This window comes from Phyllobates terribilis, unplaced genomic scaffold (genome assembly GCF_046119375.1).
Source record: "Phyllobates terribilis strain yellow unplaced genomic scaffold, ASM4611937v1 Scaffold_122__1_contigs__length_5177241, whole genome shotgun sequence".
NCBI lineage: Eukaryota > Metazoa > Chordata > Amphibia > Anura > Dendrobatidae > Phyllobates > Phyllobates terribilis.
The window spans coordinates 947,150-956,189 of NW_027362882.1; the positions used below are offsets into that span (position 1 = coordinate 947,150).

The 9,040-nt window shown below is 54.2% G+C and overlaps 1 pseudogene; it reads left to right on the forward strand.

Annotated features, from left to right (window-relative positions):
* The first annotated feature begins 443 nt into the window (after positions 1 to 443).
* LOC141201655 (uncharacterized) lies at positions 444 to 2,108 on the forward strand (annotated as a pseudogene).
* Positions 2,109 to 9,040: the final 6,932 nt, after the last annotated feature.

A 9,040-nucleotide genomic window follows, 5' to 3' on the forward strand; every position in this document is an offset into this window, starting at 1 on the left:
CTATCCCAGAGTGCCCAGGGAGGTACTAAGATATGTTGTGAACTGGGTCCTGAGACTATGACGTTGTTTTTTTTTAAAGCACCCCCTACAGGTGTAGTTGTCCAAAAGGGATGGAGTCTCAAAAGGGGGTGGGGCATAGAAAACCAGAATTGGTTACTGGTCGTGTGTTGGTACCGCCTAAAAATGACAATTCAACCGTTGATAACTGGGTAGCTCCAGTAGAAGGGGTTGACACCATGGGGAGTGACACTATGAAAGTAGAAAGAGAGTTCAGTCAGGAGGAGTTAAATGAGGTGAGAAAGTCCCACTTTCGTCTTCGAAGGTACAAGGGCCACAAAGAAGTTGCTCCTGTAGTCTTTGCTGAAAGGGTAAATAAAGAAAATGCAATGCTGTGTGCCTTTATTCCGAGTGTGGATTCTCCTTTAGAAGCAGAGGAGATCAGGATGGAAGAGGAGCTGACACTGCCAGTAGCAACCTCTGGTACAGTATCCAACAATAAAGAAGACCAGGAGGAAGAGTTGGATGCAGTTCTGTAGATTCAGTACAAGCATGATGATCTACTGAGACAGAAGGTTCAGGAACTGACAGCCCTGAAGCGAGCGCTGAAAGAGGAGGTGGCCAATCATGACCAAGAGCTGGAGCCTTTCAGGCAGCAGTATCAGAGTGATGTACAGCAACTAAGGAAAAACATGGAGAATGTGTCCCAGGACCAGCTGAGCCTGGAGTCTGAGCGGCAGAAAATAAACCAGATTTTGAGGAACTTGCAGTGAGAACTGGAGGAAAGCAGAGAGGAACTGTAGCGTCGGCATCCCTGCCCTCTGCTAGGCAGGGACGCTGTTCCCCTCACCTCTCGGCTCCGAGCCCGGCGTCCTCCTCCCGCTCTGCTGGTAGCGCGCGCTCCTTCCCGGCCACTGTGCTTAGGGCGCGCGCTCCCTCCCTCTTAAAGGGGCCGCGCGCGCTGTCCTAAGGAGTCCCCGGCCAATGGCCGGAGGACTTCACCATATATAAGGCACCTCCTCCAAAATGGAGGTGCCCGAGCAATGTTGTTGCACTGTTCACTACTCTGCTTCAGCCCTCAGGTCCCGTTGCCAGTTACCTGTCAGATACCTGCCAGATTCCTGCCAGCCTGCTGTCTTATTCCTGCCTGATATTCTGCTACCTGCCTGCTAGCCTGAGGTCCGACGGTCTGCCTTCCAACTCTTGTCAGTCTGTCTATGGACCAGCTTGCCCGCTCACCTGGGAGCGCACATCTGCTACCTGTCTGCTAGCCTACCTGGAGGCTCTGCCATCACGTGCTGTGACCACCCGCCTGTCCGTGACCATCTGCCCGTTTACCCAGAGACTGCCCCGGTCACTTGCCGTGACCATCTGCCCGTTCACCCAGAGACTGCCCCGGTCACTTGCCGTGACCATCTGCCCGTTCACCCAGAGACTGCCCCGGTCATTTGCCGTGACCATCTGCCCGTTCACCCAGAGACTGCCCCGGTCACTTGCCGTGACCATGTGCCCGTTCATCCAGAGACTGCCCCGGTCACTTGCCGTGACCTCCTACCCGGTCTTCTAGAGACTGTCCCGGTCACCTGCTGTGACTGCCTGCCTGGTCGCCACCCGCTCCCTTACAAGGACCGCCCCCTTGTATAGTAGCCCAGAGGTTCCGCCTCCCAGACCCGTTACAGGAACTCAATCAATGGAAGGAAATGTTCCAGAAAAATAAAGAGGACCTCCGCAAAACCAAGGAGGAGGTTTTGCAGTTGAAGCTTGAGAAAGAGTAGTCTGAAGATGAGCTGAATGAAATGAAAAATCATTTCTCCCTGGTGCAGTCAGAGCTGAACCAAGTGAAGAAAGGCTCTGGGGATGCGGAGGAAGCAGAGGTCACAAGAAAGGAAGTGCAGAGATTTCAAGAGCAGGTGAAGCAGCTGATGCAGGAGATGCAAAGGCTGGACGAGGGTCTACACCAGCGGGATAGGGAGCTATCTGCCTTAAAAGGGGCGCTGAAGGACGAAGTTTCTGGACGCGATCAAGACCTAGAACACCTGCGAGAACAGTTCAACCGGGAGCTGCGTGAATCCAAGAAGGAGTATGATGAACACAATAGGGACCTGCTATAAACCAAGAGGGACTATGAGGATCTCCTCAAGGTTAAGAAAAAACTAGAGGATGATAAGGCTGATGCAGAGCACATGCTACAAATGATTGAGACCACTCAGCAGGACACCCATGATGAGAATGATGATCTCCGTAGAAAGATCCTAGGACTGGAAGCTCAGGTGAAGGAGCTGAAGACATTCTGTGATGATCTGCAGAGGGCAGAGACGTGCCTTCAGGATAGAATCAGCAGGATGGAAGCTGAGTGGAAAAAGATGGAGGAGTCTATCGGAGAAGCCACAGATCAGGGTCAGGAGTTTGCCACTGAAGAAGGGAGGTATGAAGCAAATACCTCCTCGAATAATGTGAGCTTGGATGATTCGGTGGATGTAAGAGCCGAGATCAAGGAGCTCAAGGAGACGCTACAAGCCCATTTGAAGCAAGAGAAGCTTGAGAGACTGGCTGTCGAGTGCGGAGTAGGCTCATTGGAGACAGAGAGGGCTGAGAGAATTCTGCTGATAAAGGAGCAGTTGAAGCAGGAAGAACTTCAGAGATGGGCTGCTGAGAGGCGAGTAGCTGAGCTAGAGGAAGAAGTTTTCGAGCTCAAAGGTCGCCTGGCAAAGTACCAATCAGTGAACGAGGCCGCCTTCGAGAAGAAAAAGGGCAAACAAGTTGCGCTTAATCGTTTATACTATGAGAAGGTGGAACTGAGGAGAGCTGAGGAAGTGTTAAAAGAAGATCAGTATGGGATGGAAAATGTCAAGAGGAGAATTCTTGAGTTCATAGCTGTGAGTCAGCTCAGGGGAAGCATACAGTGTGAAGAATCTGAAACTCAGTTGTCCCTGAAACCTGAGCCAGATGATCGTTTGGAGACCACTGATTAGACAGAAACTTCACTGTACAAGTGCCTCATAGATGTACCCGAAGATTTGAGAGAAGAATGCACCAGAGAGTCAGTGCATGAAGAGTTTAAGAAAGCCGTGGGAGCCTGTAAGGTGTACTCGACCTCAGAAGCTAAACAGCTGGTGGTCCTGTCCACAACTGAAGTCACAGGGAAGAGGGTGGCTGTCCTAAGTGACATGCACTGGCGATGTGTTTGCATGAAGAGGATTGTCCGGTTGAAGACTGAACAAGCCATTAGACAACTGGAGCTTATGAGAAAAGCTCAAAGTCTGCGAGAAGAAGTCATCTGGGTGCCTCATGCTCTGGTAAGAAAGCTCATTGGGAGAAATGGCCAAGCCATGCAAATGATGGTAAAGAAGTCTGGTGTGATGAAAGTAAGCAGTCCACGTGATCATCAGGACTGGATACCGGATGAAGACAGCATGGTGTCATTCTCCACTGTAGGAACGGAAGAAAATCTTGCATATGTAAGAATGCTGATGGAGTACCGAGTGACCTACCTGCGAGAGGTAGAACAGTTGAATCCCGCCAGACTGTGAATGGAAAGACAGCGTCGACTGAGCAGCAGAAGATGGCAGCCGTTTATAAATTGTGAGACCAGACAGAGAAAGGGCCTTCCAAATAATAGAACGGCTACAGCAGAAGTTAGAGACCTTTCAAGATGTTCTGAGGATAGTGGGTGTGGGTTTAGAGGTCGTGAGTCCTCCATTAGCTCAAGTCTGAGAGGCCCATACAAATGACCCAATACAGTAAGAGACAGTATGGAGTCGGACCTGACCTTAGATACAAGGGCAAGTGAGTCGCACTGCTGTATTGACCGCTGGGAGCGAGGGGGGTCTGACAAGGTTACGACTCGGAAATGTGAGTTGACGAAGTTAGTGACAAAGACTAATCACATGACTGTGACATCATCACAGGTCCTGTGCGCACAGAGGGATATATATTCGGGGGGGTTTTGAAACGCAGTGAGTCAAGAGACCTGATCTCTGTGCCTGAGACACCATTAGACCTGGAAGGCACAAGGCCTGTAGGCCACATCTGGTGAGCCTTAAACCACAGCTTTGGCAGAACAGAGTTAATGGAAGCAGCTATACCTGACAAAGGTAAAAGACGGTGCTTGATATGGACCTTGATGTTGCTACCTTGCTGAGGACTGTTTCTGAAGCCAAGCGGGCAGAGCTGCCACTGAAAAGGCTCTAGGATATTATGACGCGCCCCCTGGGCCAGTGTTGTTTGGGGGATACCCGGAGCCGGATCAGATGGGGGTTGCAGTCTCCGAGTGGCGGTGACCCGGTCCGTGCCCAGGGTGTCAAGCTCAGTGTGTGGCAGTCTTTACAGATGTTATTAGTTGTTCTTTGTGTCGACTACGCCACCCGTTGATTTGCGGTCAATACGGCCGCCGCTGCAGCAGGGTCCGCTGAGGCTGGTGGTATGTGTGCAGCTTCGGGTAGTATAACCCCCAACGGGAGGGGTATAGCCTCAGGGGGTCAGGTGTAGAGGATGGTGGTAGTGGTGGTGCAGTGTGGATGGTAAGAAGACTCAGAGTCAGGCTGTGCAGTTCAGGGTTTTTACTTACTGCTGTTCTGTTGGTCACTCTGGCCTTGAGTGACCGCCCGAGCCGTGCTGCGTCCACCAGGTCCTGGACTCGGCCAACCCCCAAGCAATTCTGGAGCGTGGTCCTGAGCTCCCTTTCTGACTGTCCTTTCTACTGGCCTTTCTCACCAGGGGTCCACTTATATCCGGCTCCCTCGGGCCTCTAGGTGGGTGCACCTCTCCGGGGTTCCCTGACCCTATGCCTGGTGTGCCTTCTTAGTGGACTTAGTGAGAGGCTGCTCCACATGAAATGACGCAGCCTCCGGTTCTTAGCTGAGGGTTGTTTCTCTCCTCCACTAATTTGGGATCCGGTTCCCTTGCGTGCCAACCCTTCACCCTTCTGGTTTAATTCTGGGTTCTTGGGGTTCCTTCTTCTCCCCCTCTGGGTCCTTCTCTTCTCCTCTCTCTTCTCTCTGCAGGCGCTCCTGGACCTCTCTCAGGACTCACTAACCCTCTACAGAAGACTGACCCTGATCTAAGATGGTTCCCACCTTATATACTCCCTCTATGTGTGAGCTCAGGTGACCAGCACCCAATGAGCTCCTAGCATTACCCAGACTGCTCCCCCTATCTGCCCCTACACTACTGGAATGTTCCACCCCCCTCCCACTCCAGCCAGGGACAGACACTGTCGTACCTGCACATATTCCTAGTGGGAGTACCATCGGTCTGTCCCTCGGAAATGGGATGTATGTAGTGTATGCAGCTAACTGAGCTCAGTTCCACACTCCATCCTTACCCGGGAGTGGAATATCACACCTCTGGGTTGAGGTGCAATACCCCTGTAGCAGCCGAATCCTCAGGGTGCTACATTCCCCCCTGGTAAATCACAGCACGTCCTCGGGCTGTAAGAGAACAAAACATCCATAAACATACAATTTTTTATAACAACATAAACATATAAAACATTATATATATATCATCAGCATAAACTTTTTATATAAAACTTTCTTGTTCCTTCGGCCACGGTGCGACTTGTGACCGGGTAAAGTGCGACAGTCTCTGGTAGAAAAACAACAGTTTCCTATAAAACCGGTAGGGGGCGCCTTAGAAAGCGCAACTATGTACAAGGGGAAATATGGCCGCTCTCAGTCCTCGGCCAGGTATTAGGAAAGGAATGACCGCTCTCAGTCCTCGGTCAGTGGGAATAGGGACACACGGGTTTCAGTTCAATTTGCTGGTCCCAACGGGGACTATATTTTAACTAGCAGCAGTAACAGTTCTTATACCCTGACGGGTAACTATTTACAGTCTCTTTACCGTACTTTAATGACGGCGTCCTCCTGCTCCTTCTTCAGACCCGTCCGGGTCCTCTTGCTCCTCCTCACACCGCAGCTCCTCCTCCGTCAAGCGATGTACATGGAGGGCGTAGGGTCCTTTGGCACACTTGTGCCGGGTGAACGTGACCTCGTCCCCTACGTACAGGTCACGACCTCTGTGTCCCTCCGGCAGATGGCTTTCTACGTCTCTGCGGGTTACAAAGACGTCGCCGGGGGTATGATGGTCTCTTATGAAGCCCCACCCATGCTGCAGGTTGAATTTAATCACAGTCCCGATGGTACGGGGACCATGAGCTGCACGGGGGTTCCTCCTGGTCCGGCTCTTCTGCCCTGCGCTCTGTTCCTGCAGCCGCTGCTCACGGATCCGCCTCTCTTTCCGCTCTTGCTCGAAGGCTGCCAACTGCTGGCGGCAGCACTCCACTCGCTCTGCTGCGGCTGCCCGCGTTTCTTGAGTGAACCCCATGAGTTCTCCTCCGGTGGGGTCCCACTCGAATTGTGCTTCTTCTAGCGGGAGCGGGGTTCTCCTGACGGGCTTCGGAGCCGGAATCAGGGGCTCGCACAGGGGCCTTGCTCTTTGGAGTTCCAGTTGGTAGTACTCCTGGGGCCATACAGAGGGCTGCCCATCCGGGCACGTGTGCTGGGCAAATAGATCTTCACCCAGGTGCGGTACTCTAGATGTTGAGGGCGCGGTGGTGGAAGCGGCGCCCGGGTTCGCCAGGCCTTGCGACCAGGCCTGGGGTACCCTGAACGTAAAGGGCACCGTGAAGACGGCGGCGCCCGGGGTTACTCGGCCTTGCGACCAGGCCGGTGGCTCCGCGGAGGTAGGGGGCGCTGTTGGAATTGCGGCGCCCGGAGGTACTAGACCTTGCGACCAGGCCGATGGTATTTCCTGCTTCGCCGCGCTCAGGGTTGAGGCGCGTGACGTCACAGGGGTCGCGGCCGCGGCTTCTGCTTGAGGCCTAGTCTGGCACGGTGACGATGCAGCGACGGGCACGGCAGGGGGAATTTCGGGCTCTGCGACGGGAAGCTGGGACAGGTACTCGGTTTCTCGGCTCGGGGTATAGACGTCCCCTTTACCTGCCTCCGTCCGTTCAGCTCCCTTCTCGGCGCCGTCTCCTGCCTTCATTCCTCCTGCGCCATCCTCAGAGGCGGTCTGTCTCCTCGTCTCGGGCGGCGTGCTCCGCTGACGGGTTCCGGTCTGCTGGGCCATCTCACGGCTCCACTCCGTCAGCGTGTCTTGCGGCACCTGGGCCATCCTCCGTGCGAGGCCCTCCAGCGCGGTTTGTGCACACTCCCGGTCTCGGGGGAGCTGTGCTAGGATCTCCACTAAGCCTAGTGGGGTTGTTGCTTGCAGCAGGCTCCTGACCACTGGGTCGGTGCTGCCTGTCTCTCCCTCCATCTCCGGGTACGCTTTCTCTGGACTCCTCTCCAGACTTCTTGTCTCCGGGTGCGCTCTCTCCAGACTTCTTGTCTCCGGGTGCGCTCTCTCCAGACTCCTCCAGGCTGCACCCATCTTCGTTCTTTTGTTCTGTCTCCTCCCACATTGAGGGTGGTCCCGGGGCAACTTAGTGATTGTCAGTTCCAGGGGCAGTTCTCTCACCCTGATGGACACTTCCAGCATCACAGTCTCTGTTGGTGGGCGCGTTTTCCGCTTTTGGCGCCATTCTTCGACCTGGCCCACGATGGGAGGTGGCCTTTTGCCACCCTCTGGCACGCCTATAATGGCGTCCGCTCTTCCAAGGCGGGAAATCCTTGGAAATGGCGGGAATCGTCTCCCAGTGGCGGGAAACTCCATGGATGGCGGGAAAAAGCTGCAAATGGCGGACAACCGGCGGGAAACGACCTGTGATGGGGTCCGTTGGCGGGGACCCTCCGGAACTGGCGGGAGACTTCTTTTTGAGGTAACGGTGAACTTTTCTTCAGGCACGCAGTACCCGGTTGTTACGGGCACGTTATCCTGCCGACTACGCCAAAGTTGACGCGCCCCCTGGGCCAGTGTTGTTTGGGGGATACCCGGAGCCGGATCAGATGGGGGTTGTAGTCTCCGAGTGGCGGTGACCCGGTCCGTGCCCAGGGTGTCAAGCTCAGTGTGTGGCAGTCTTTACAGATGTTATTAGTTGTTCTTTGTGTCGACTACGCCACCCGTTGATTTGCGGTCAATACGGCCGCCGCTGCAGCAGGGTCCGCTGAGGCTGGTGGTATGTGTGCAGCTTCGGGTAGTATAACCCCCAACGGGAGGGGTATAGCCTCAGGGGGTCAGGTGTAGAGGATGGTGGTAGTGGTGGTGCAGTGTGGATGGTAAGAAGACTCAGAGTCGGGCTGTGCAGTTCAGGGTTTTTACTTACTGCTGTTCTGTTGGTCACTCTGGCCTTGAGTGACCGCCCGAGCCGTGCTGCGTCCACCAGGTCCTGGACTCGGCCAACCCCCAAGCAATTCTGGAGCGTGGTCCTGAGCTCCCTTTCTGACTGTCCTTTCTACTGGCCTTTCTCACCAGGGGTCCACTTATATCCGGCTCCCTCGGGCCTCTAGGTGGGTGCACCTCTCCGGGGTTCCCTGACCCTATGCCTGGTGTGCCTTCTTAGTGGACTTAGTGAGAGGCTGCTCCACATGAAATGACGCAGCCTCCGGTTCTTAGCTGAGGGTTGTTTCTCTCCTCCACTAATTTGGGATCCGGTTCCCTTGCGTGCCAACCCTTCACCCTTCTGGTTTAATTCTGGGTTCTTGGGGTTCCTTCTTCTCCCCCTCTGGGTCCTTCTCTTCTCCTCTCTCTTCTCTCTGCAGGCGCTCCTGGACCTCTCTCAGGACTCACTAACCCTCTACAGAAGACTGACCCTGATCTAAGATGGTTCCCACCTTATATACTCCCTCTATGTGTGAGCTCAGGTGACCAGCACCCAATGAGCTCCTAGCATTACCCAGACTGCTCCCCCTATCTGCCCCTACACTACTGGGATGTTCCACCCCCCTCCCACTCCAGCCAGGGACAGACACTGTCATACCTGCACATATTCCTAGTGGGAGTACCATCAGTCTGTCCCTCGGAAATGGGATGTATGTAGTGTATGCAGCTAACTGAGCTCAGTTCCACACTCCATCCTTACCCGGGAGTGGAATATCACACCTCTGGGTTGAGGTGCAATACCCCTGTAGCAGCCGAATCCTCAGGGTGCTACAATTAC